A 27852-nucleotide genomic window follows, 5' to 3' on the forward strand; every position below is an offset into this window, starting at 1 on the left:
CTTTAGCCTGTGCAGCACAGTGTTTTTCCCTAAGGAAATCAGACCAACAAAAAGAAAAAAAAATGCAGGACCAGCCTTATAGAAACCTGCCCCATGCTGAAATAATGAGGGCAATTCCCAAGGCCGGTAGGTGTGAGCTTATAAAGATAAAGTGTTGACAGGGTATTTTTTTTGCTGGTGCACTACAAGCTCTGTTGACTGTTTAGGGTTTCAACATTGAACAAGACATACATTGATGTAGTTCAGTGATAGAATGGAGCATATCAGCAAAGGTATATATGGATTTTTATTTTTCATAAAGGGATTTCAAATTAGGAAAACAGAAGAGGAACCCTACCAAGGATTTAGGTCGGGTTCTTAAATATACAGTATATGTAATACTTTGTGTGTGTGCTTATTTCAGTGTATAATTTTTACAGGTGCTCTAGAGATCCCAGCATGCCCTGATGCATGATGGTGCTTTTAGTTCTACAAGTGCTAGCCTACTCAGGGGGGTGCTGGCAGCCCCCCAGCACCTGCCACACCCACAGGACAGCGGGGAGGAGGGGACATGAGGGTAGAGGGTATTCGCACTCAGGAGGAAACCTCTCCTAAAAGGTGCCAGCTGCTGTGGATGGGGCTATGCACCAACATAGCAGACGCCTATAGGGAGAGACTTCCTTCTGAGTGCACACACACCCCACCCCCACTACCCCTTATCATCCCGGATGTGCAGGGGACGCAGGTGGGGGCACAGGGGGACAATGTCCTCCTTATCTGCTGACCAAGGTTTGCGCTAGGTTCCTCTAAAAAGCCTGGGTAATTAGTTCCCAGCCCATACATGCCTACCCTCCCTGAAATCGCGGGGGGCTCACGATTTCTCAGGTAACCCCCCGCACCCCCGGAAGGGTAGGCACTTCTCCCACATTCTGCCCACTTCCTAGTGAAGTGGGCAGAATAAGGAAAATTTTTCTTGCGGACCGATAGGACCGCGAGTAGGGGGCACGACCTAATGAAGCAATTCTATGAGAATCACTTAATTTGGCCCCACCCCCTTATTTAAATAAGCACTGTTCACAGCAAATTGCCCCACCCCCAACACCTCCTACTCAGTAAGCATGCCCCACCCCCCCTCCCTCTCGTCGACCCTGTCTACCATGCCAGTATACCCAAATTAGGACTGCCAGTAGAGCACCAGAAACTAAAATACATATTTTAACATTTCAACTTTATTACCACACACTTACGAGTGGGGGATAAGGAGAGCCACAGTGCTTTTAGCATGGGACCTGCATTTCATTTACAGGCCCTTAGGTACTGTAGTTCAGCCTGGCTGGATGACATTAGCACACGTGGTCCTCATGCTGCAGGTTCTCTGTTATAAATTCACCAATCCAGCCTATTTTAACCTAGTGGCTTTTTTCAGGGGGATGCTATGCTATTTGTTCCTCTGACTTTGCTGCTACCTGTCAAGGCTATGGGTGCTGGTGCAATCATGACAGTGGATACTAGAGACCAGCAATTAAAAAAATCTCTTTATTTAATTTTTTTTAAAAAGCAATGCCAAGGTATGTACTAATAATCAGACGTCGTCATCATCATAATCATCATCATCTTTGCACCAGGCCTTAGACACCCACAACAGATGCCTCTGACAGGTCTGCACTGCATCCATTGGCATATCTATAATGTGTGCAGGGTATGCAGCCCACACAGCACTCCTTGCATTCATGTTCTTTAATACGTACCAGTACGGAGTCCTGCGTTGACAGCGCAGCGCTCCACAAATTGCCAGAAATGTGGCATGGTGTCCATTTTCCCGGTGATCAAAACATGCGTAGTTGAAAGATCGCTGGCAAAATGGACACCACGCCATTTTCCCGAAGACCTGCGCATGTGCTGTAGACTCTGGCACAGCACCAGATTCTACTCACTTGTACTGACTAGAGGAGTGGTCGTGGATGGAGACGGCACATGGGCCTACTCCCTTAATATGCCCCTGTCTGCATCTGACCACAGTTGCATGGATATACTCTCTTACTTTCTTGGGCTGCATTTGCAGCCCTATTTCTTACCTGTGTTCTGCCTCTCATTTAGAGGTGCAAGTGTCAGATGAATGTTATTACGTATTACCTCATATGTGTGCATTTTATTAGTGAGCATGTGCTAATTTGCACAATTTAGGCATATCCTAGTCAATTTATGCATTAGCTCCATGAGATAAATAAGTAGATCTAAACCAATTAATAACCAAATCAATAACCATCAAGTCACATGAATATATGTAAAGTATTTTTTAATAACATTTCTTACCAGCTGGGATACCCGGCGATGCCAGGTTGGAGACTGGCCTCTGAAGTACACCTGCAGCCTTTATTTGTCTTACATTGTCCTCGCTTATAACCCCATTATATTGATCCTGAAAGGAGCCCACTGTTTGATAACATGCATGCAAAGAGTGGCGTAACTATCGCGGGTGCAAGGGGTGCAGCTGCTATGGAGCCCGAGCTGCCTCTGTGGCCTCCTGCTCCCTGCACCCAGTCATGCACTCAAGGTGGGCAGGTCCAGTTAGGGCCACCGAGGAGGGCCCAGGTGTGAGTGGTATTGATTTGCTGCTGGCCTGCCAGCTGATTACAGCTGGCGCACCAGCAGGCAGACATGGAGAGACAGCACCACCGGTCCCAAGGCAATCAGGGCTCGAGGCCGGCACCAAATCCACACCTGCTGGCTGCTGATGGCACACGGAGAGATGAGAGACTGCTGGAGGGACACGGGGAGCTGAGTTGTTGGGGGGGCATAATTTGTAAGGGGCATTACTGTGTGGCATAATGTGCAAGGGCTACTACTATTGTATGGAAAAATGTGTTATATGGAGCACTACTACTATGTGGCATAATCTGTGGGGGCATTACTGTGCGGTATAATGTGTAAGGGGCATTACTGTGTAGTGTAAGGGGCATTACTGTGTGGCATAGTGGATAAGGGGAACTACTACTGTGTGGCAAAATGAGCATAAGGGGCACTACTGTATGGCATAACCTGAATGGAATCTGTGTGGCATAATATGAATGGGCTCTGTGCGGGGGCAAATGTAGTGGGTTTTGTTTACTTCTGGGGGGTTATTTTAAGGTCTTGCTATGTGGCCCCCAAAGTACATGCAAACACAGAGGGCTGACTAGTATTTATGGTAAATTTAAAAAGGACTATCTCCGGATTTAGGGCCTAATTCAGAGCTGAACGCTCTGATCAGAGCGCTCGCTCTGAATCAGGGCCCTCCTCCATGAAAATGGAGCGGCCTCCTGGCCGCTCGTATAGCTGTGGGTGACCACCCACAGCATATGCGAGCGGCCAAAAAGATGGTCGCGATGGTCTTGACCATCGCGACCATCGGACTTGCGACGGAGACCCTGCGGTAGGGTCTCCCTGCCACAAGCCCTGGAGTGATTTTGGCTCTATCAGAGCCAAAATCACTCCCACTGACATCACTAGTGATGTCAGTGAGGCCGGCTTCAGACGGTAGGCGTTCCCTGGCACGCCCACCAAAGGGGGCGTGCTGTCAATCAACATCGACAGCACGCCCCCTTTGGTGCGAGACCTGGAGCGATGGAAAGCCCGTCGCTCCCCGGGTCTCGCGCATGCGTGCGACGGAGCTCCCTCCGTCGTGTACATGCGCAGTGGGGAACATCGACCCGCTTGCGAGTGTCCTGACACTCATGAGCGGGTCTGAATGACCCCCTTAATATGAACTTGCATGAGTCATAAAGTTTGACACTTGTTCAGACTGTGAGATTAAAACAATACTTTTGTAACTTTCACACAGGACTGCCAATTTCCATTGGAGCCAGCCCCGAAGCCTGTGTAATGTAAGTGTCTCCATTTTTGCGGATTGTGTGACAGTGTGTGGCTCTGACGAAATTCAAACCAAGGCAAAACGTAATCTTGGTTTGACTACATCACCATGCTAGGTCTAAACTCTGGCCATGCATAAAAGACAGACTGACAGAAAGACAGACATGCTTTCTCGCTTATTATATAGACTAGGTGGGGTACCCTGTGTTGCCCAGGTTGAAAACTGGACCCTAAAGTACACCTGCAACCTATAACACTATTCCATTGATCCTGAAAAGGACCCCACTGTTTGTTAACATGCTTGCAAACAATGGTCTAAATAATGTGGGTGCAAAGGGTCAGCTGCTATGGTGCCCGAGCTGCCACTGTCGCCCACTGTTCCCCCTGCAACTAGTCACACACACAAGGTGGGACGGTCCAGTCAGGGCCATCGAGGGGTGTGAGCAAATTTGATTTGGTGCCAGCCCGCCAGCTGATTACAGCTGGAGCACAGCAGGCAGTCATTGCAAAGCAATCAGAGCTTGTGGACTGGCAGCCAATCAGCAGTGGTGACTCCTGAATAGCTGCCGATCTGCAAGCTCTGATTGGCTCGCGACTGGCGCCAGGTTCAAATTGCACCGGTGATGTATGTTCATGTCTGCCACTGCCTGCCAGTGCACCAGCTGTAATTAGCTGTCAGCCCGGCCTGAAATCCACACCTGCTGGGTGCTGATGGCACACAGACGGAGGCAAGAGGCTGCTTGAGGGACATGGGGAGGAGAGCTGCTGGTGGGTAGGGCATAATGTGTAAGGGGCACTACTATTGTGTGGAAAAATGTGTTATATGGGGCACTACTACTATGTGTCATAAACTGTAAACGGCATTACTGTGTGGTATAATGTGTAAGAGGCATTACTGTGTGGCATTATGTAAAAGGGGCACTACTACTGCATGGCATAATGTGTATAAGGGGTACTACAGTGTGGCATAATCTGAATGGGCTCTGTGTGGCAAAACATGAATATGCTCTGTGTGGGGGCAAATGTATGTGTTTTGGTTTTTTTACCTCTGGGGGGCCTTTTAAGATTTTACTAAATGGGCCACAAAGTTATAGTTAAGCCCCTGCATGCAAACACAGAGGCTCTGGATTTAATATGAACTAGCATGAGTCATCAAGTTTGCTCAGACTGAGGTTAAAATTATACTTTTGTAGCTTTCTCACAGGTTTTTGGCAGACTGCCAATTTCTACTAGAGCCAGCCCCGGAACCTGTGTAATTTAACAGTGTCCCTATTTTTAGCAATTGTGTGACAGTGTGTTGCCCTGACAAAGTTCAAACCTAGGCAAAAACCTAATCCTGGTCAAACTACACCACCATGCCAAATTTGGTGGAGCTAGGTCCAAAACTCTGGCCGTTCATAACGGACAAAAAGACGGACGGACAGACACGCTTTGTTGCTTATTATATAGATATTTGGTTAGTAGAAATGTCATCACTTATCTTTGGAGTGTGTTATGTACATTTTGTCACATAAACTATTGGGAAAGTGTCCTATAATGGTGTCATTGAAGGTAAAAGATCCTTGGATATGAAGCTCACATCATACACACAATTTGCTTTCTAATTTCTAAACTACTTATTAAAAAGAACTATGGGCCTGATTCTGCAAGGATTGTAATTGAAAGCTGCACGCAGGCTATAGATATGATGTATGCACGCAGGCAGCTTTGCATTGCGATCCTTGCAATTATGGTAATGCAGCAGGAGGCATCATGGCTCCTGCCGAATTACTTATCCGAGCTGCGTTGTCCAACGCAGCATCGGATACTCTGCATACCATAAGACGGCTGCGTGACCCATGGGGTGCCGTAGCCGGCCGCCGCCGATTAGAGTAAAAGGCCAGGAAATCTCCAACAGCCTCCGTTTCGGGAAATGAGGCCAATGCGCCCCCTCCCCACCCACAAACGCCAGCAGACTGTCAATCACTGACAGTCTGCTGGCTGTCTGCGTGCGGGATCGCAGACCCATTCTGCACATGCGCAGAACGGATCATGCGCCTGTGCAGATTCCCGATTATCGTGAATCTATGTTCAGCAGTGCACGCCTAATTAGGCCCTATGTACCACCTGCTTTCAAGTACAAAGTAAATTGACACCACTTTATGATATTGGTACACAGTATTTAACCCCTAAAAACAGGCACAATTCACCTATCCCTACTTATCAGAGCTCAACCATATTTTTCTGAACGTGTATTCAACATACATTGAGTTCATGATTACAAGGAATAAGATGAAAAATAAAAATATACAAATTACAATTAATTGTAAAGCACCATAATATAAAATTATTTTTTTATGGCTTTCATGTATTGTATTTTTAAATATGAGGTTTAGAGCACTGAGACTTTCTCCCACAGTGGTTATGCCAGATCTGTTTACTAGTGGCCATAGCTAACAGGATTAGGAGACTGTGCCTAATTCCCCCTTTGCTGGGGGGCTGTAACCAAGGTGAGTAATCTGCTCACTGGCAGTTCAGGGGCAGGTCACACTTTTTCCACACACTATCATGCCTGCCACCCACAGGCTTGGTATTAACTCCTTCACTGCCAGAGCATGCTGACTCCATCAAGGTCGTCTGTCAATATTCTGTTTTTTTGTTTTTTTTACAAAACAACTCATGCTTAGAACAGAACAGTATACTGTATTATAACTGCATGTTCAAATTGTCAGCAATTACAAAATATTTGTAACTTATTTTAAATATTTTTAACAATTTCCAATGAACATTATTTACTGAAACATTTTAATATTTTACCAAACTTTCTCCAAAACTAAAAGTCATAACAGCAACTTTAGACATAGGACACCTAAGCAGTTTGCAAGACTACAGTGATTGAAAGAAATCATTGGCAACTCTATATTAGGACTCCCATGCCATAGAGTCCTAATAATCTCTTTAATTTTAGAATACCACAAGGTTTGTGGTACTAGATTCTTGACTGAATGCCCAGATAGATGCCTTCCTATAGCTGCCCCCATCTGCCATCAGAAGTCTTAACTCCTGGATGGTACTTGTGCTGGTTCATCATCAGTAACTAATATACCTGTCACTGTCAGGACTGCGACTATTTCAGTACATAAAGATAGACTACTTTTGCCAAAGTTCCATTGTGGTCATTGGAGAAGCTATCCTGCTTGCTGGCATGCTTCTCATTCAGGGGATAGAGTGTTAAAGTGATCATCTGTTTCCCAGGTGTCGTCAGGTTGTGGGATTCCTAGATTGCTAATTATTTCAAATCTGATTCCATTTGGGTCACATGTTCTGAACTTCCTATGGATCACAGATCTCTAGTATAAAGCCTGTTGCTAACTGTGTCTCAGTGTCTGTGCAACGCTGCTTTCAGGTCTCTGACTCCTGCCAGATCCCCGCTGTGCCTGTTGATTGCTGTGGACTTTGTTGTATTCCAGATGAACTTCTGATGTCAGTCACCCACTGCACTACAGGGCCCAGCATTCCTATTGCCTAAGTATTGCTTATTGCTCCATCACTGCAGTATCACCATTTTGCTGCACTATTTACTTTGCCTGTTGTCTTTCCGTTCCTGTGGATATTGAACTCATCCTTGTTACAGTTGTCAACTGCACCGTTACAGTGTCATCTCTGCATGCCGGGGCTCAACCCCGCTCTGAACCCTAGCCACACTACAGGGCCCAACCCCACTACAATCTTCTCCGCATTACGGGGCTCAACCCCACTACAATCTTCTATGCATCACGGGGCTCAACCCTGCTACAATCCTCTCTGCACCACGGGGCTCAACCCCACTCCGAACTCTAGCCATGCCGCAGGGCTCAGTGGCGGATCCAGGCGGGGCGATTGGAGCGATCACCCCCCCAGAACAGTTTGTCTGACCATTATCATCTCTCTCCTCTGCATCATTAAGTTCAGAGGAGAGAGATGATAATGGCTGGGCTGTGCTGTGATCGGAGCTCCCGGTGTCTCCCAGTTAGGGGGATGTGTCAGTGACAGGCTGTCACCTGACTCGGGAGCTGGGGAGGAAGCGATCACAGCAGGCTCCTCACACCCTGTGATCAGCTGTGTGGTCTAAATAGACCACACGCTGATCACTGCTAAAAAAAACAACTTACCTCTGTCCAGGGAACAAAGATCGGGGCTCCAGTGATGTCCTCCCTCCAGTCAGCTGGTCTCCCGGCTCCTGCACTGTGACCCTGGTCAGCTGCTGCATTAAACAGCTGACTGGGTCACAGTGCAGGATGGGAGCGCAGCTGACCGAAGCCCGGAGGGAGAACATCACCGGAGCAGCGGAGGTAAGTGAAAGTAAAGGGGGGGTTGCCGCAATGGGAGGTTGCGGGGGGGAGGGGGGTTGCCGTGCGGGGGGGAGGGGGGTTGCCGCAAGGGGGGATTGCGGGGGGGAGGGGGGGGTTGCCGCGAGGGGGGATGGAATTAATCATTAACTCGCCCCCCTATTACAACAGTCTAGATCCGCCCCTGGCAGGGCTCGACCATGTTCTCGAATCTCATCGCCTTACAGGGCTTAACCCTGCTCCGACTTCACTACCCAACAAGGCTCAAGTTTGCTTCATCTCTCACTGCACCGCAGAGCTCGGCCCTGTCTCTGAACTATGGCCCTCATTCAGAGCCGTACGCTCTGAGCAGAGCGCACGCTCTGAATGAGGGCTGCCCTCCATAAAAATGGAGCGTCCTCCTGGACGCTCGTATAGCTGTGGGTCACCACCCACAGCCTATACGAGCGTGCAGTTTGATGGCCGCGATGGTCGTGACCATCGCGACAATCGAAACTGCGAGCCGGAGCCTGCGGTTGAGGTCTTCAACCGCAAGCTCCGGAGTGATTTTGGCTCTATCAGAGCCAAAATCACTCCCACTGACATCACTAGTGATGTCAGTGGGCCGGCTTCTGACGGGAGGCGTTCCCGTGGGAACGCCCCCGTCAGGGAGGCACGCCCCCGGCACGCCCACCAAAGGGGGCGTGCTGTCAATCAACATCGACAGCACGCCCCCTTTGATCAGACACAACGAGCGTAGGACTTTCCTTCGCTCGTCGCGTCTGGCGCATGCGCACGACGGAGCTCCCTCCGTCGTGCGCATGCTCAGTGCAGAACATCGACCCACTTGCGAGCGGACAGCCGCTCGCGAGTGGGTCTGAATCAGGGCCTATATTATTCTGCAGGGCCTGCTCTACTCCATTCCTACAGGGTTCTACCCTGGCAAAGGACCTCAATGTCATCCTGAGGTGTTAGCCTCATTCTGGACTCGGGGTTCCCTACCACGTTAGTTCTTATATGTTGAGACTGCATATATATATTTGGGGATTCTCTCCTATATTTATTATTGCATATGTGAACCTCTGTGCTGTGTGAGACTTTATTTGAGACCTTGCTGATTATCATTCTTTTGTGAATAAATTCTATTTTACTTTTATCCTGTGCTACTGAGTTTTATGGAAAGGTCATTCCTAAGACAACCCCAGTTTATTGTGCCTAGTAAGCCTGCCTCCCTCCAGGAGTCTCAAGTGTCGGCAGCCGTGACAGTCACCTGCAGTGATTTAAGATGGTCAATTACTTTTATTTAGCCAAAATTGTTGACAGTTTATAAGATGATAGTAATGTCATCTTTGCCTGATCTATACTTGGGAAAACATTGGTACTGATATTCCCCCACCCACCTGCCAAAACTCTCCCCACATTTCCAACACTATTGTTACCATACACGCATGGAAATCAAATTTTAGAAAAATAAAAATTTCCATGGGCCTCTCTGTATATTCTCATAAATGACACAGCCCATTATGTACAGACACGATACTTACCATTGCTCCCATGTTTCCTGGTTTCCCAGGAGAATCCTATATTTTCCTAAATTCTAAAAATTTTCTTGATGCACAATTTTACTTATTTTGCTTTATTTATATGAAAGCGGGGGGGATTTTATGTTGAATAAACCAGTTTAGATGGGCATCCTGGCTTTTCATTTCAATAATGATAATTCTTCTTAGATCTTTATATTTGGCATTTCGTACTTTGTGTGCTGTTATATATGAGCTCAGATTGTTACCCCAAGTTATGTACTTACACCATTCCACTTAACCCCACCCCCTTTTATTTTGTTTGTAACCTCTCACCTGTTTATTTTGAATTCAAATTATAGTAACCATGATTTTCTCTTCCTATATCTATACAAATGCAACATATTTACATAGACAATAATTTACTAAAAGCTATTAACCCCAATCACTAGTTTAAAATAACAAAATAGAAGTAAAAGAGCAGATCAGCACAGCATAGCCAGGCTCCAAGGGAATCAGTATGATTTACCGCCGGCCGCATCAGGGCTTAAAGTGGTCCTGGAGAGGTGGTGGAACCCATCTCCCCCGCCGTCTACTCCCCCCCCCTCTCTAGTCTGACAGGCCAAAACAAGTGTGAAAACTGTTCTTTACACACACACTATTGTGTATAGGAAATGGTAAAGTGAATGGAGGAGGACCTGGGGGCTGCCCAGGCCCCAGAAGCTTTGGGGGCTATGACAGTGTGAAACACATTTTAGATGCTTTTCTTAGCACTCCTGTCTTCAGCTGAGATTACAATGTTAGATCACTTAAAAAGAAAAAAAAGTTCTATATCATCAGTGTTAATTTTCTGCCATGCCTCTGAGTTTCTTTTATGGAGTCCCCACAAACTAGTCTATGTCACTTGGATGGCTAATATTTTTATGCAACCCCTATGCATTGCCCTCGCCTGATTCTTTCCTTACTTATATGCTGGTTTCTCTGAAATGAGGGACCTCTAAAGAAATTGAGACTCCCTAGGCAGACAGTGAGTGGCTCTCTGTCTGTGGGACTTCTGTGCAGGGACTTGGTGGAGGTGGAACTAGTTCTACCTACCATTAGAGGTGACGGAACTCAGTTCCACCTCTTTCCTGCCCACTTTAACCCCTGGGCCGCATGGATTTCGATGCCTGTCATTAGTACCTTGCCGGGATTAGACAGTCGGGAAGCCGGCGGTCGGGATTTCGTCCGTCGGCTTCAAGATGAGCCTGAAGAGGCCCTGCATCCGGTTCTGGAGGACCTGTTACTGTACCATTTTCCTTTATTGTATACCTCTGTGATTTTGCTTTTCATAAGGTTTTTGGTTTTGTCATTATTATTACCAGTTATTTATATAGCGCACACATATTCCACAGCGCGTTACAGAGAACATTTGTCCATTCATATCAGTCCCTGCCCCGGTGGAGCTTACAATCTGTATTCCCTACCACATCCGCATACACATACATACTGTGGTTCATTTTTGTGTTGGGAGCCAATTAACCTACCAGTATATTTTTGGAGTGTGGGAGAAAACCGGAGTACCCGGAGGAAACCCACGCAAACACAGGGAGAATATACAAACTCAGCACAGGTAGGGCCGTGGTGGGAATCGAACCCATGACCTCAGTACTGTGAGGCAGTAATGCTAACCATTACACCATCTGTGCTGCCCAAATCTCTCTCAGATTACAGCACAGTCAATCTTCTCCAATCTTCACTATACTTTGCTATGTTTATTAAAACACCTGCTTTCTGCAACTTGCTCAATCTCTTATGATTGACATTGGATAATGAGCTGCCTTCTTCTAGTTTACATTATCCCTCACTATGGGGTCTATGTACTAAGCCTTGGAGAGAGATAAAGTGAATGGGCATAAAGTACCAACCAATCAGCTCCTGTCATTTTTCAAACAGAGGGGTTTATTTACTAAATCTTGGAGGGAGAAATAGTAAATGGATATAAAGTACCAGCCAATCAGCTCCTAACTGCCATGTCACAGGATATGTTTGAAAAAATGACATTTAGGTGTTGTTTTGCTGGTACTTCATGTCCATCCTCTTTATCTCCAGCCAAGGCTTAGTACATACAGACCCCACAGCCTGTAAAGTGACAGAAGCTGATAGGTTGGTACTTTATCTCTCTCCAATACTTAGTACATAGACCCCTATGCTCGCCTACTGTCCCCGCAGACATTTCGGGGCCCATTTATTACTTATTGGGGTTTTGACCAGACTATTATACTTCTTATTGCCGCCATTCACACCAAAAGGAAATTGCGCTGAGAGTGATCGCATTAGTGATCTCTTTACTTTCGCTTCCTGAGGCCGCTGCAATACTGCACATATGCGGTCTGCTGTTCACACATGAGTGGTGAGTTTTTCCCGATGCTCTTTGCGATCTAATGCCTAGGATGTTAGATATCCCATACAAGCTCCGGAGCTTGGTAAATTAAGCAAGAGAGCTTATGGTGGCTGCTTTTGCTGTCAAAAACAGGGTATACATAATATGTGCAGATATCGCACAAAGATTAATTGATAAATAGGCCCCATAATCTCACATGCTCCCTTTTCCTTACTCACATAGGCAAATATATTTATGTCTCTTGTTTAATGTTTGTACTATGATTTTCTCATAAAGTTAACTTATTGAAAAGTGTTACCGTATATACTCGAGTATAAGCCAAGTTTTTCAGCACAGTGGGAGCAGCAGCGGCTGCTGCTGCTCCCACTGCGGGAGCCATCTTTCGGCTCCCGCAGTGGGTAATGGGAGAGACGTCGTCATGACGACGTCTCTCCCATTATGCAAAGCGGCGGAGGAGCCTGTAGCAGCGTCGGGACCAGGAGCGGGGTTACAGGCAAGTGTTTTTTTTTTTTTACATTTCTTTCTACTGGGGGGGCTACTACCGGGGGGTACTACCAGTGGGGGATATTGCTACTGGGGGCACTACCAGAGGGGGGGGATTAGTAATGGGGGAACTACCAGGGGGGGGATGTTGCTACTGGGGGCACTACCAGGGAGGGGGGGAATACTGGGGGCACTACCAGGGGGGATGTTGCTACTGGGGGCACTACCAGGGGGGGTTAATACTGGGGGCACTACCAGGGGGTATATTGCTACTGGGGGCACTACCAGGGGGGGATTAATATTGGGGGCACTACCAGGGGGGATGTTGCTACTGGGGGCACTACCAGGGGGGGATTAATACTGGGGGCACTACCAGGGGGGATATTGCTACTGGGGGCACTACCAGGGGGGGATATTACTACTGGGGGCACTACCAGGGGGGGATATTACTACTGGGGGCACTACCAGGTGGGGATATTACTACTGGGGGCACTACCAGGGGGGGTTAATACTGGGGGCACTACCAGGGGGTATATTGCTACTGGGGGCACTACCAGGGGGGGGATTAATATTGGGGGCACTACCAGGGGGGATGTTGCTACTGGGGGCACTACCAGGGGGGGATTAATACTGGGGGCACTACCAGGGGGAGATTACTACTGGGGACAGTACCAGAGAGGGGGATTACTACCAGTAGCTGCTGCATTTCCCCCCCTAGGCTTATACTCGAGTCAATAAGTTTTCCCAGTTTTTTGTGGTAAATGATCATCTGTTAAAAGTCACAAATAGTGTAAAGGTGCCCACACACTAGACGATTATCTGCACGATTTCTACGCATTGTAATGATAAATTGTTCAAATTTGTGCAAATCGTGCAGTCTCCACGAACGATAATGTATTTCAAGATCTTACCTGCTGCAGGTTGAAATAATGATTTTTATTTGAAATAATAATTTTGTCCTTCAAACGTTGCTTTCGTCAAAGAATGCTCCTTTCGCAGCAATTAAAGCATTGCAGACCTTTGGCATTCTAGCTGTTAATTTGTTGAGGTAATCTGAAGAAATTTCACGCCATGCTTCCTGAAGCACCTCCCACAAGTTGAATTGGCTTGATGGGCACTTCTTGCGTACCATACGGTCAAGCTGCTCCCACGACAGCTCAATGGGTTTGAGATCTGGTGACTGCGCTGGCTACTCCATTACAGACAGAATACCAGCTGCCTGCTTCTTCCCTAAATAGTTCTTGCATCATTTGGAGGTGTGCTTTGGGTCATTGTCCTGTTGGAGGTGGAAATTGGCTCCAATCAAGCGCTGTCCACAGGGTATAGCATGGCGTTGCAAAATGGAGTGATAGCCTTCCTTAGTCAAAATCCCTTTTACCTTGTACAAATCTCCCACTTTACCAGCACCAAAGTAGCCCCAGACCATCACATTCCCTCTACCATGCTTGACAGATGGCGGCAGGCACTCTTCCAGCATCTTTTCACTTGTTCTGCATCTCACAAATGTTCTTCTGTGTGATCCAAACACCTCAAACTTCGATTCGTCTGTCCATAACATTTTTTTCCAATCTTCCTCTGTCCAATGTCTGTGTTCTTTTGCCCATATTAATCATTTATTGGCCAGTCTCGTATATGGCTTTCTCTTTGCCACTCTGCCTAGAAGGCCAGCATCCCGGAGTGGCCTCTTCACTGTAGATGTTGACACTGGCGTTTTGCGGGTACCATTTAATGAAGCTGCCAGTTGAGGACTTGTGAGGCATCTATTTCTCAAACTAGAGACTCTAATGTACTTGTCTTCTTGCACAGTTGAGCACCGGGGCCTCCCACATCTCTTTCTACTCTGGTTAGAGCCTGTTTGTGCTGTTCTCTGAAGGGAATAGTACACTCCGTTGAAGGAAATGTTCAGTTTCTTGGTAATTTCTCACATGGAGTAGCCTTCATTTCGAAGAACAAGAATAGACTGTCAAGTTTCACAGTATTCCTGAAAGAATCAGGTGTAACTTGTCTACTGTTGCCAGGATACTTGCCACATTTAAGGAATCAGATCTACCAATGATCTGCGGAGATTGCTCACTGATTTTGCTCGCCAATTGTCTGATTTTGCTCACTGAATGGTTGACAAAACTAATACTGGATGTTTTGAATGTGTCAACATGAATGCTGCATCAAAGATTTCAGAAGTTTGTTCTCAAAGGACGGAGGGTGAGAACATAGCCACTGCTGACAAAGTTATAAAGAAGACGCAGACTGGTCTGAGTTGATCCAGGATTGTTGTATAATGGCAGAAAGTAATTTTTACTGGAGAAAGTCACTTCTGCCTTTACGGCAATCAAACAAGCCAATATATACAACGAATTCTGCACTAAGAATTTCATCCCAAGTGTCTAAGCGTGACTGTGACAAAGCCAGCCGCCCTGTTATGCCGACTATGTTTACCTCTGTGAAAGAAGATTCCCGATTAAGATTTCAACTTAAAGATGACAGTGTACCATGCCATAGAGCAAAAGTCACAAAGAATTGATTCGCATTGCGAAACATCAGATGAATTGGCCTGGACTTTCCTATGATCTTTAACCAATCAAAATTGTGTGGCACAAGGTTGGGTAGGAGATCTCAAAGGACAAGCCCACAACAAAAATGGAGCTAAATAAAGCTTTTATCGCAGATTGGAATGAAATCATCTCAGACACTCCATCAATTAACTAGTTCATCTCAGGTGACTGCAATCATAAATCAGGTGGAAAGTCCAGCAGCAAAGTATTTTCTACCTGATGCAAGGGGTCAAGTTGGAGGGTCTGTCATCTCTCTGGCTCTTCTAGACAATGTGGTTTCATAATGCCTAAGCCCTGTGTCTCTGTGCTCAAGACCAAGGGCTGGATGTCCAAATACTAATCACTGTTGAGATATCACTTTGCCTTTCTCTAAATATATATACTGCAAAAATGTATTGTTTACTGGCCATAACAGGTACTTCTGAGAATAAATATGCGTTTCATTGAAAACTAATTTATGGCTTTTTGTATTATTTGTATTATTAGGTCAAACTCAAGATACCTGTCACTCATATAATAATAGGAAAGTCACTGCAGAATTGAAAGATAAATACTCTAAACAATGGTATACAGTATAACACGTTCACATGGCCCAATGCAAGCTGCCTCGAATTGCTGTCTAAAGTACAGAAAAAGAATATATGAATCCAGCATTGAAAGGATCACTCTCTGCAGAAAGAAAGGTTGCCAGCATATCAGAGGGAATGTCCCTGGATACTGGGATATACAGTATCTTGTATGAGGCAGAGTCGTGAGATGTTTGGAGGGTTGCTATGTCTGCCTAGGAGACACTATTGTAGTCTAGATTGAGACAAGGTGCAAGAACATCTGATTCTGCACCTCATCTCCACTGTATGTCTGCATGTATAAAGCTTGATCGGTCATGCTGTAGAATCACTGCACCCAGCAGTATCGGGTATGAAACCTTATTGCAATATTGTGATGAGTATGCTTAAGACTGTACTGGCTGGTGAGGTGTTGGAGTAAATGTTTGAAAGTCTGTAATGTGGTTTGCAACCACAATGTATTGTGCAGGTGGAGACACAGATTTTCATATTTACCATCTACTAAAAGTACTGTGCTGTGGGAAATTAGTCAGGTAACTTTTGCAACAGCTAAGATCACTGTGCAGGAGGATGAGAAATGTTGATACATTGTTATTATTCTTTTACCACAAGATGATCCGGTGCCCAATATAATTGATTTATACTGTACCTATTGTCTGCATGTATCCATTCCATCAGGTAATATGAGGAGTGGATGTCTTACTCACACCAGACCAGGAGCAGAGGAAAGTCATTGCAAAGTGTCTTCTATATGACATCCTGACACCCCGAGTATGTGCATCACAGTACCAACAGTGGATGCACTGTTTGTAACCAGGGCAGTTACTAGGGTTGTGCGGGCGGTGCTCTTGCACAGGACGCAGGGCCCTGGGGGTTATTCTAACAGCTGATTCCCAAGTTCAACTTCTACTATAGAAAATAAGGGGGATATTAATCAAATCTTCAAGCAATATAAAGTGGAGAGAGATAAAGTACCAACCAATCAGCTTATAACTAATTTTTCAGCTGTGCTACAAAAATGACATAAGCTGATTGGTTTTCGCTGAGCAATTTCTCCATTTCACCTTTCTCCAAGTTTTGATAAATCTCCTCCTTAATATTGGTCCAGTAAAATAAGTTTGTGTATCACTGATATAATATGTACCACGGGCCTGATTCAGATGTGGACGCTATGTCGATGTTCATGCAGTTGAGCGATTATTGTGGACTGTGTCCGGCTTCTGGGTCCCGCAGTGCACTATGGGAGTGATGTCATGACGTCCCTCCCATATTTCCGAGGAGCGGGCGCTGGGGACAGACGGCAGCAGGCTCTGGAGCAGGGTCTAAGGTAAGTTTTTTTTTTTTTTGGTGTGTGTGTATGTGTGTGCCTTAGCCGCAATGCTCACATGCGTCGATTGAATTGCGATGAAAGGTGACCACGGTTGTAGTGGTGGCAAAAATGCAGGCATGTTGTGACCATTTTTGGGGCGTGTATCTGCCTACATCTGCTATCCCATATGCAGGAAATATAGCACCAGCGTCACAGCTCCCGCGGCCATTTTGTGCGACCATAGGGTTACTCAGATGGTCGATTATTGAAGGATCTGCAACCACCGCTGCGTGTTTGTAGTATGCAGCTCAGGGGCGTATCTATAATGGGTGCAGGGAGTGCATGGCGCATGGGCCTCCGGGCAAGGAGGCCCACACCACACACCCATATTTTGCAGTCATATTTTAAATACTCACCTCCGGCGATGTCAGCACTGGAAAAATCGCCTGGAAAATGGGCGCCGCAGTGTCTCTATATATGGCCACGCAGTGGGCTTCACAATACATTTCAGGTGGCTATAGCATTAGTATATTTTTGCACAGCAGCTGCGTACAATATTGCAGCTGCTAATGCATTAGCGTCCACATCTGAATCAGACCCCAAGAGCTTAACTATAGTCATAGCTGTCACAGCTCGCTGGATCTCATTGTGGGCTGGCGCCTGCGCCTCCCGCGTTGAAGGTGTCCTCATTGCCGGCGGACTCCTCTCCCCAGCTGCTGAAGGGACTGATGGCATCTCCAAATTTTTTCTGCTGTAGCAGTGGGCTATTTTCTCTTGATGGCTACTTCAGGTGGCTGTGACTCCAGGCATCCACGGCTCCCATAGGGGCATGCGCTGCTTTGCCTGAAATGTAAAGTAACGGGCGTGCCAAATGCGACGTTACATTTGGCTCCAAGTTTGAACTAACTCCCTAAAAAAACGGAGAGAGTCTGTAGGCACTTCTTAAATGCCAGAGTATTAGACTCCATACCTGTACTCCAGCGTCTGTTCCTGTTGGAGCTGTTAGTGTGATTCCCAGTGTTCTGATCCAAGCCAGTGATGATTCTCCTTGCCTGCTCTCTTGATACTGATCCTAGTGATCTCCTTGTTCTGACCTTGGATATTCTTCTGATCTGATTCTGCCTGGCCCCGGTACCGCAACACCCGCTTGGTTCTGACCGGGTTCTGTCAACTAAGCTCCATTCGCCTCATGGTGTCTTATCTCACTACCTGCCTCCAGTTCCTCCAGTCTCCACCAGCCTAGCACATAGGAACCCAAACAGAGGTCGCAACCTGTTTATCGGGTGCAGTGAAGTCCAAACTCCCTTGCAAGGACCCTGGTAAGGGCCACTGATATGTTATATTCCATTTTTAACTACTGAAGAGGAAAGGGATCTAGGAGTCACTATCTCAGTTGACTTAAAGGCAAGCAAACATTGTAACAAAGCAATGAGGAAGGCAAGTCAGATGCTTTGTTGCATAGGGAAAGCAGCAGAAAGAAAGAAGTGATAATACCACTGTATAGGTCATTGGTACGTCCTCATCTCGAATACTGTGTTCAGTTCTAGAGGCCATATCTCCAGAAGGATATTAATACATTAGAGACTGTACAAAAAAGGGCAACTAAAATGTTGCAAGGTCTACACCACAAAACGTACCAGGAAAGACTAAAAGATCTTAATATGTATAGTTTGGAGCAGAGAAGGGATAGGGTGGACATGATAGAAACGTACAAATATATAAAGGGTTTTAACAAGGTAAAGGAAGGAGACATTCTTCAAAGAAAGAGACGAATTAGAACAAGAGGACATGTTCTAAAACTGGAGGGTGGTAGGTCCAGGGGAAATTTGAGGAAAAATTACTTCGCAGAAAGGGTGGTGGACAAGTGGAATAGCCTCCCATCAGAGGTGGTAGAGGCTAAAACAGTAGAGAAATTTAAACATGCATGGGATAGACATAAGGATATCCTTCAGAAGAAGTAAGGATCAATAAGGGTTGAGGTAATAATATGTTTAAAAATGGGGCAGACTAGATGGGCCAAGTAGTTCTTATCTGCCCGTCAAATTCTATGTTTCTATGTTACTCGGCACCTCTCTTGGTCAACGCAAATCCTAAATGTATGGTCAGCATCCACACCATTCTTGTGAGAGTTGTGAAAGTATACTCTGGCCAGTGCTATCTCATGCAGCCCAGTTTCATGGCACAAGAGCCTCACCTCAATTGCAAATACTTCATACCCACAAGTTTGTTGGGGACCACAAAAGTTGTTAGGGTTTTTTTTTTTGAACCAGTGTTCAGTACAATTTGAAATACAGGCTGGCAGCTTTCCAACGGAAAGAATAAAGGTGGCTTATATAATTTCTTTGTTGTTAGGGCAGGCCTTGGCCAGAGCTTCTCCCATGTGGGAAAGAAATGATCCTTTGGTGCACAATACTGCAAACTTCCTGGACGCCTTTGAAAAGGTTGGTGATGAGCCCGGATGAGTGAATCTGCAGCCTCCACCATTTTGCGTCAGAAACAGGAGACCCATTCCATGAGCCAATATTCTGTACATTTCAGGAAATTATGGGCCTGATTCAGAGCCGTTCGCTATTTGCGGTCGTTCGTTTAAAAACAAGGGGTGGCTATTCAAATGAACCGTACGCACATTGCAGTCTGTTCACACCTCTAAGTCTGAACGAGCGAGCAAAACATACGCTCGTTTATTTGTTAAAAACGCCCCCTGGCCGCTCGCACCATACGTCATGTCCGCTATTTATTAGATTAATCGAGTACATCGACCAGTGTATGAACTGCTCGCTATTCTTGTGGTTGGTGTTTGCTACCACAAATTTGCGAGCAGTTCTGGCTCTAAAATAACCAAGTGACGTGGTCACTGACGCTGCTGTTTTAAATATACACACCCATAAAACGCCCGTTTTGACCTTTAAGCACGCCTGCGTTCGGATCTCCACTCCCCATTTTCAAGCACCTTCCCCTGTTACCACCCACATACGCCTCATTCTGTCACTCAAAATAGCAGGCACTCGCTATATAGCGTACAAACGATTTTCGGCCGCACTGACTGGTTCGCGCATGCGTACTAAAAACCGTACGCATGCGCAGATGTGCAAACATCGCTCAGAACGAGCGTACTGCCGCTAACGAGCGGCTCTGAATGAGGGCCTATGTCTCTCATTTGAAGATCAAGAAAGGAAGTTCCGAAACAGGCTTTGCCTGTATTGCTGGGAACCAGGTCACCTACTTACCAAATGTCCCAAGTGTTCCGTAAATTAGAAAAATCTAATTTATCCAGGGGTGGTCACATTAGGTTCAGTTCAATATACCCTGAAAATTTATGCTTTGTTGACATTTTCATTTGAAGCTTCATTATTTCTGATAGTATTCATTCTAGCACCCTGCACCTGTCACAACCTGTAAAGTCCCTTTTTCCTGCCTGGTGTGTCACTCTCTGCTCTGGTGGCTCAGCTGATGCAACAAACTGCTGAGATACAGACCAGAGTGTGCTAGAAGCACCAGAGCACAGAGCGACACCCCAGGCAGGAAAGAGGAACTGCACGGGTTGTGATAGGTGCAGGGGGCTAGAATGAACTCTAGCTGAACAAGTCTTCAAAGGCACTCATGGCCTTCTTGGATTCTGGTGCAAATGGGAACTTCATCATAGCCAAGAAAGTTAAAGAGCTCGGATTTCCTACCGTATTTCTGCTGTCTTCTCTCTGTATAATTGGAGTAGATGGAAAAAAAATTCCTACTGCTACCTTTTATCCTTAGACTCAGAGTTTGATCATGCAGGTTAGTGCCCTCCATATGGAGCTAATACTTTCCTTCATGCTTCCTTGCCATAGCTGAAAGTTCAATTATTTTGGGCTTTCCCTGGCTACGCTTACAGGCTCCCACATTTTGATTGGAGTAAACCTCAAATCCTGTCTTGGGGATCTCGCTGCCATCAGAGGTGTCTGTCTGCAATAATTTCTCTATATTGGTTATTCAAAGTGACACTATTAAAACATGAATGGAAGTGTATGTGAGATTTACCTTGAGTAAACCAGGCGTGCATTATACTGATGCTGACGTCTATGCATTGTGCTATGTGTACGCCACAGCATATGGGCATAAGTATGATATATTTATGTACGTTTTTTAACAAAAAGATTAAGACTAATTAGTGACCAACTGTGCCCATAGAGTTTCAGGTAGAGTTCAATGTGCACGTAAGTCGATATGAATATCTTACACTTGCGAATCTTATGATGGACAGGCTGAATATGGGAGTGAATGGGTGGGTGAGCATAGGATAAGCACAGTAATGGCATGGTGATATAATGATGACAATCAACAACACTAACTTGACACTTCTGATTAGATATTTGAGGATTCATCTCTCCAACTGGGTTGGGTATGGGATGCTGGCACTCGAGAGGCATCCCGACAGGGTTATAATACTGACACCTGTCGGTAAATATCCTAACCCTATTCCTAACCCTCCCCCTAACCCCAATACTTACCGTCGGGATGCTGGAGCCAGGATTCTGACTGGTGTCGGGATTTCGGCGCTGGCATTCTGAGCTCTGGCATCCCGACAGCCTGGATTTCAACTACCTCCCCTCCAACTACTAGTTGTTAATTCCATTTTTTCCTGCAAATGCGTCCAAATCAGTGTGACCCCCATAGATCCTTCTGCCTAACTGATAAAGAGGGACTGAGAATTAATCATACTGTGCTTAATGTTCCTTGATTCTCAGTGCTGCTGTGTTTGCTTAGTAAATATTGTTTTAGTTAATTACAAGCTGCTGACTTTCCTGTCTGCCTGGCTACACATATAAGTGGCCGTACTGGATGAGTTCCGGCCATTCGATATTCAGGCCAAATAGCTGAAGTTTTTCTGCTGTAGAACAGGCCATTACTGTGGTCATGTTCCAGTTGCATTAATAAAATGTCTATAATGATCATGTATGTTACAAAGATGTATATGTCAGACAGTCTGGCGTGAAGGATTACAACATGCAGTTTTTTCACAGTTGGGGCCTATTTATCACTTAATATTTGCTGGATATCCCCCGAAAACATCAGTTTTTGGGGGCACTTGCAAATATTAAATATCCCCGAATGTATCTATGGGGGACTGCAGCAGATATTGGACCACTTCTGACCACTAAAGCAACTGCTTCATTGTCCTGTTAGCTAACAAGATATGAAAATAATGAATAAATGGGCCCCTTGGAGAGGTCTAACATTTCAGGAAAAGGATACTATTTCCCTTTCAATGTTATGTGATATTCAGAAACACCAGCACCCCAACTCATACTTTCCAAAGTGGAAATAATACCCATACCTGGTATAAAGCGTTAGCTGGGGATCTTTCTGTATGTACAGCCTACATGTAAGTGCATGATCATCCCAGCTGTATTCCGCACCTCCTCATTACATACACTGGCAGAATATCAGGTGGGGGAGGGGGAGTAGCTGGAAAGGTCACATTAATAATAGAGGCTGGAGGGTGCCTATGGATATATATTTTTTATGAAACTTTCATTCCCAATTCCCACCAATCTATTTTGCATAGTAAATCAACGCCTCTGAATGATATACTTAATCTCCCTAATATGTTACCTCTGTACTTGCTTGTCTATGTATAATAGATTGTGCATCCTCAACAGCAAAGAGCTTATTATCTGGTCTACCTGATATAAAATCTGATTTCCCTGCATTCTGCGATCAGGATTTCTGTGTCTGTAATGAACTATGGCCCTCATTCAGACCCGGACGCAAGTGACCGTTCGTACGTTCGGCGTACGTAAAAAAATATTTAAATTCAGGCACACGCTCGTATTTTCGCTCGCAGCCAAAACATCCTCCCCAAACTCAGGCGACCCCTCCTCTAACTAACGAGCGTGCCAAATAGCGAGCGTACATCCCCGAAGTGGTTTGAAGGGAACGCACGCACTAGTACTACCCGGAAGTTGGACTGTCAGATTTCGATTAACTGCTCGTTGATTCTGCCTACCTCCCTCAATCGTAACATGCCAATCAATATATCAATTAGCTTAATCGTTTTTTTTTTACACAATGCAATAAACTATATTTATGTCCGTGTTTGTGTTTACCCGCAGAATACGTACGGCTTAAACATTCGCTTTTAATTGTCCAAATACATGTTAGCCCCTATTAAATAATTGTTCTATTTCTTTTTCTACCCGCATATTTCCTGGAGTTCAAATCTTTATGTAAATTTGCTTACACATGTCACTGCATCAAGCCTATCATAAGTCTCAACAGATTTCTGGCCCTGTCGAACACATGACTCATACACTAACCAATAGAATTGCTCCTGTTAATTTCCTAAATACATTAGCCAATCATAAAATTTGGGTGCACTTTATCAAAAATGATTTTTATGAAAAACTCCATTGCCATCATGAGAGCCTCCGCATTCACCAGGCGCGAGCTGCTGGTGCTTACGGAGGTGATGGATAGGCGGATCACCAGCCAGCCTCCACCCATCACCAACCGCGAGAAGCGTTCCGCATATGCGGAGGTTCGGGCCCGCCTGCGCTCCTTCGGCTCATGCCACCATATCGGGCAGCTGGAGCGCAGGTGGTCGGACCTGCAACGGCGGACGCTCCGCTTGCTGGCATGCTTTCGCATGCAGATCGTGGAAAGTAAGTTTAATGGATTGTGGTTTTCATGTTTGTCTTTGTGGCCCTAACTGCGTGTGCATGTTTTCCCTGTATTTCATATTTATTCATTCTCCTCATATCTGCATGGCCATGTTTTCCCTGTATTTCATATTTATTCATTCTCCTCATATCTGCATGGCCATGTTTTCCCTGTATTTCATATTTATTCATTCTCCTCATATCTGCATGGCCATGTTTTCCCTGTATTTCATATTTATTCATTCTCCTCATATCTGCATGGCCATGTTTTCCCTGTATTTCATATTTATTCATTCTCCTCATATCTGCATGGCCATGTTTTCCCTGTATTTCATATTTATTCATTCTCCTCATATCTGCATGGCCATGTTTTCCCTGTATTTCATATTTATTCATTCTCCACATATCTGCATGGCCATGTTTTCCCTGTATTTCATATTTATTCATTCTCCTCATATCTGCATGGCCATGTTTTCCCTGTATTTCATATTTATTCATTCTCCTCATATCTGCATGGCCATGTTTTCCCTGTATTTCATATTTATTCATTTTCCTCATATCTGCATGGCCATGTTTTCCCTGTATTTCATATTTATTCATTCTCCTCATATCTGCATGGCCATGTTTTCCCTGTATTTCATATTTATTCATTCTCCTCATATCTGCATGGCCATGTTTTCGATGTATTTCATATTTATTCATTCTCCTCATATCTGCATGGCCATGTTTTCCCTGTATTTCATATTTATTCATTCTCTTCATATCTGCATGGCCATGTTTTCCCTGTATTTCATATTTATTCATTCTCCTCATATCTGCATGGCCATGTTTTCCCTGTATTTCATATTTATTCATTCTCCTCATATCTGCATGGCCATCTTTTCCCTGTATTTCATATTTATTCATTCTCCTCATATATGTTTTTTTTTTTTTTTTTTGGTGTGCATTTGAAATTGTTTTTGGGCGTGGATTTGTGTTGAAACTAACCACAATTTGTTTCACATCTTTTAGGGGCCCAGCGAAGACTACGCCGTCAGCGTCCGGCCAGACGACGATCACGGCCACTCTCCCCAACCCCCAGCCAACACTCCAACTCCAGTCCTTCCCCTATTCCCCACTCCTCCCCAGCCTTCCTACACCCACAGCCTGATTTTTCGGGCCTCCTTCCCCTCCGTCCCAATTCCCCCTCTCCTCCAACCACCCCTCTTAGAATGACCCCCTCCCCGGAGTCGGTCATTACCCCGCCCCGATCTTTGAGGAATGGACCCACCTCCGAGGAGGACGATGGAGGGCCTTCCGGAGCTGGCGTTGGGTCTTCCGGTATGTTTTTCTTTGTGTTTTTTTATCGTCACAAACTGTTTGTATGTAATCATGGGTGTTTCCTTTTTTGGGGTTTTTTGGCTAAACTTTTGGGGTTTTTGGCGATTGCCTTTACCTGTTACTGCTGTTTTCAACATACACATAGCACACCTGTCGGAATTTGTACATAGGCCTTGTATTTTTGCCCTACACCATTTTAGTTTGATGAGTTTTAATGCTGTTTTTTTTAAATGTTTTTTGTGGAGTTTGGTTTTGTTTTGTTTTTTAATGTGGTTTCACTATTGTTGTATTAATCCCCACACTTTTCTCACCCACAGAGGAACAGAGTAGTCGGGCCGATTTATCCGCCTGTGTGGCCCAGATGCACACCAATATCATCGGGGTGCTGGTGGTCCTTGACCGTATGTCGGTCCTCCTTAGGGAGTAGTTTTTTTATTTTTGGCCCATTATGTTAATAAATTGTTATTTTTGAAGTTACGTTCTGGCTCATTCGTTTTTTCAAAAGCACATATTGTTTACCCTGACATAAGTAGACTGTTCCTGCAAGGATTTCAAATTTTTAACACTAAGAGTGTGTGTTTGATTTTTATGTCAAACAGCCACAAGAAACACCTAACAGTAACAATCTGATTTCCCTTTTTTGGTGTAGTCACAATTAGATATTTCTACATTTTACAGGTTCCTAGTTGGTGTGCAAGCTGCTTAGGCCAATCTTACGAAGCAAAATGATTGTACAGGCTTCCTTTTGGTGTTGGTTTGGACCCTGGAAAAAAATTACATTTTATCTCAACTGGCGTCAGTACTGGATTATCCCTTAGTCAAATGTAACGTGTGTGAACCTGGTTACACTTGCTGGTATCGTTACAAAAAATGTACAACATTTCAATCTCTAAACATTTATTATCAACATAACTGAAAATTCAAAGTGGTCACTCACAAACAAAACACACAGTGATAATCTCAAATACAACACATACCAAAAAAACCACATCACAAAACAAAAAATCAAGAACTGGTTGACGAACGACCATGCCAACATGATTCCACAAATATGGCGTTGCAATAAGGGTTCCAGAATATATCCCCAAAATGTCCACATACAGGTTTTGTAAGGGTAGCAGGAAGTAGTCATCGTTGGAGTGCCAAAGATTATGTGAAAAAACAGAAGATGGAGAAAAAAATTAACCAAAAATTTGATGTTCTCAAACAAAACCAAACACATTAGGTAGCAACACTGTTTTGTTTCCAATAATTACCTAAAAAATCTGGCCACCACATCATCGCGTATGGCCCCCCCACATACTGACCTCCGACCAACCTCAGGGGGGCCATCCTCAGGTAAGGCATCCTCTGGCTGCATTGGGACACCACTACTTATGGCGATGTTGTGAAATATCCCACACAGGACCACAATTTTCGAAACCATATCCGGCAAATACATGAGTTTGCCACCAGAGTGGTGGAGGCATCTGAATCGGCCTTTTAAAAGGCCGATACAGCGCTCCACCACTTGCCTGGTGGCTGTAAGTGCGGAATTATACTCACTTTGTGGCCCTGGTGTGGGAGCCACATAAGGAGTGAGCAGCCAGGGCGTGCAAGGGTAGCCACTGTCTCCTGTGAAAAAGAATAGTCAACATCAGACTCATTCTGTATGAAGCTTAACATTGTTATGTACTAATGGTCTCCACTTACCCAGAAGCCACGCGTCACCAGCTTGTAGGTTGGTTAATTTGTGCCATATCCCTGATTGCCGGCTGACGAAGGAGTCATGTGCACTTCCTGGTAATTTTGCATTCAGGGACAGGATCTGGAGGGAGGCATCACATACCACCATTACATTGAGGGAGTGATAGTGTTTACGGTTTCTAAATATTGCCTCCAGCCGTGCTGGAGGCTGAAGTGGTATGTGAGTACCATCCACAACCCCTATGATGTGTGGGAAGCCAGCTATTTGGTAAAAATTGGCCTTAACCACACTAAGGGCACCCATATCCAAAGGCATTTGAATAAAATGATGGAGGTGCTTGAAAAGTGCCTCCATCACTGCCCTCAGGATCCGGGAAAAGGAGGATTGTGAGATGCCCGCCACTATTCCCACCGTTGTTTGAAACGATCCTGAGGCACAGAAATGTAACACCGCCATAAATTGCGTAAGTGGTGGAATTGCTGTTGGACTGTCAATTTGCCGCTCAAGATCACTCTCTATTAATGAAAGAGTGTCTATGATGATTTTTGGAGGAAGACGGTATCGTCTTAAAACCTCATCATCCGGCATTCCAAAAAGGGTGACACATGTTCGAAATATCTGGGGCCTTGCACGCCTACGATGCCTACGCCTGGGACGAGATTGAGGTTGGTCGGCTTCCGGGAGCAGGGCCAGAACAATCCAACCCATATCAACCTGAAATGGCAACATTAGAATGTCAGGTTTTTTACACCACCCATTAAATTAAAAATTAACTTAGCTTGAAAATACCATCCATTGATCCTTACATGCCGGGGTATTGTCATGATATGTTGTAACTGCAAATAATCACATCAAAAATATACATAATTTTATGATGGCCATGTAATTTTCAAAAATTGAAGCCAAAAAATAAATAAAGGGGACACACACACATTTGGGCAAAACGCAAAACGACGTTGCGCACACTACGTCAAATAGAGGCAAAATGTAAGCAAACAATGCTCCCGAAAAAGCACAAACAAATTTAAGGGATGAATAAACATTTCACAAAGCGTTAATTAATTCGCAAATACAAGTCAGAATAGTAAGTAGTAAAAATGCGCTAATTAATTCGCAAATACAAGTCAGAATAGTAAGTAGTAAAAAGGCGCTAATTAGTTCGCAAATACAAGTCAGAATAGTAAGTAGTAAAAAGGCGCTAATTAGTTTGCAAATACAAGTCAGAATAGTAAGTAGTAAAAAGGCGCTAATTCGTTCGCAAATACAAGTCAGAATAGTAAGTA

Source organism: Taudactylus pleione, unplaced genomic scaffold (genome assembly GCF_031769625.1).
Source record: "Taudactylus pleione unplaced genomic scaffold, aTauple2 ptg000851l, whole genome shotgun sequence".
Lineage (NCBI taxonomy): Eukaryota > Metazoa > Chordata > Amphibia > Anura > Myobatrachidae > Taudactylus > Taudactylus pleione.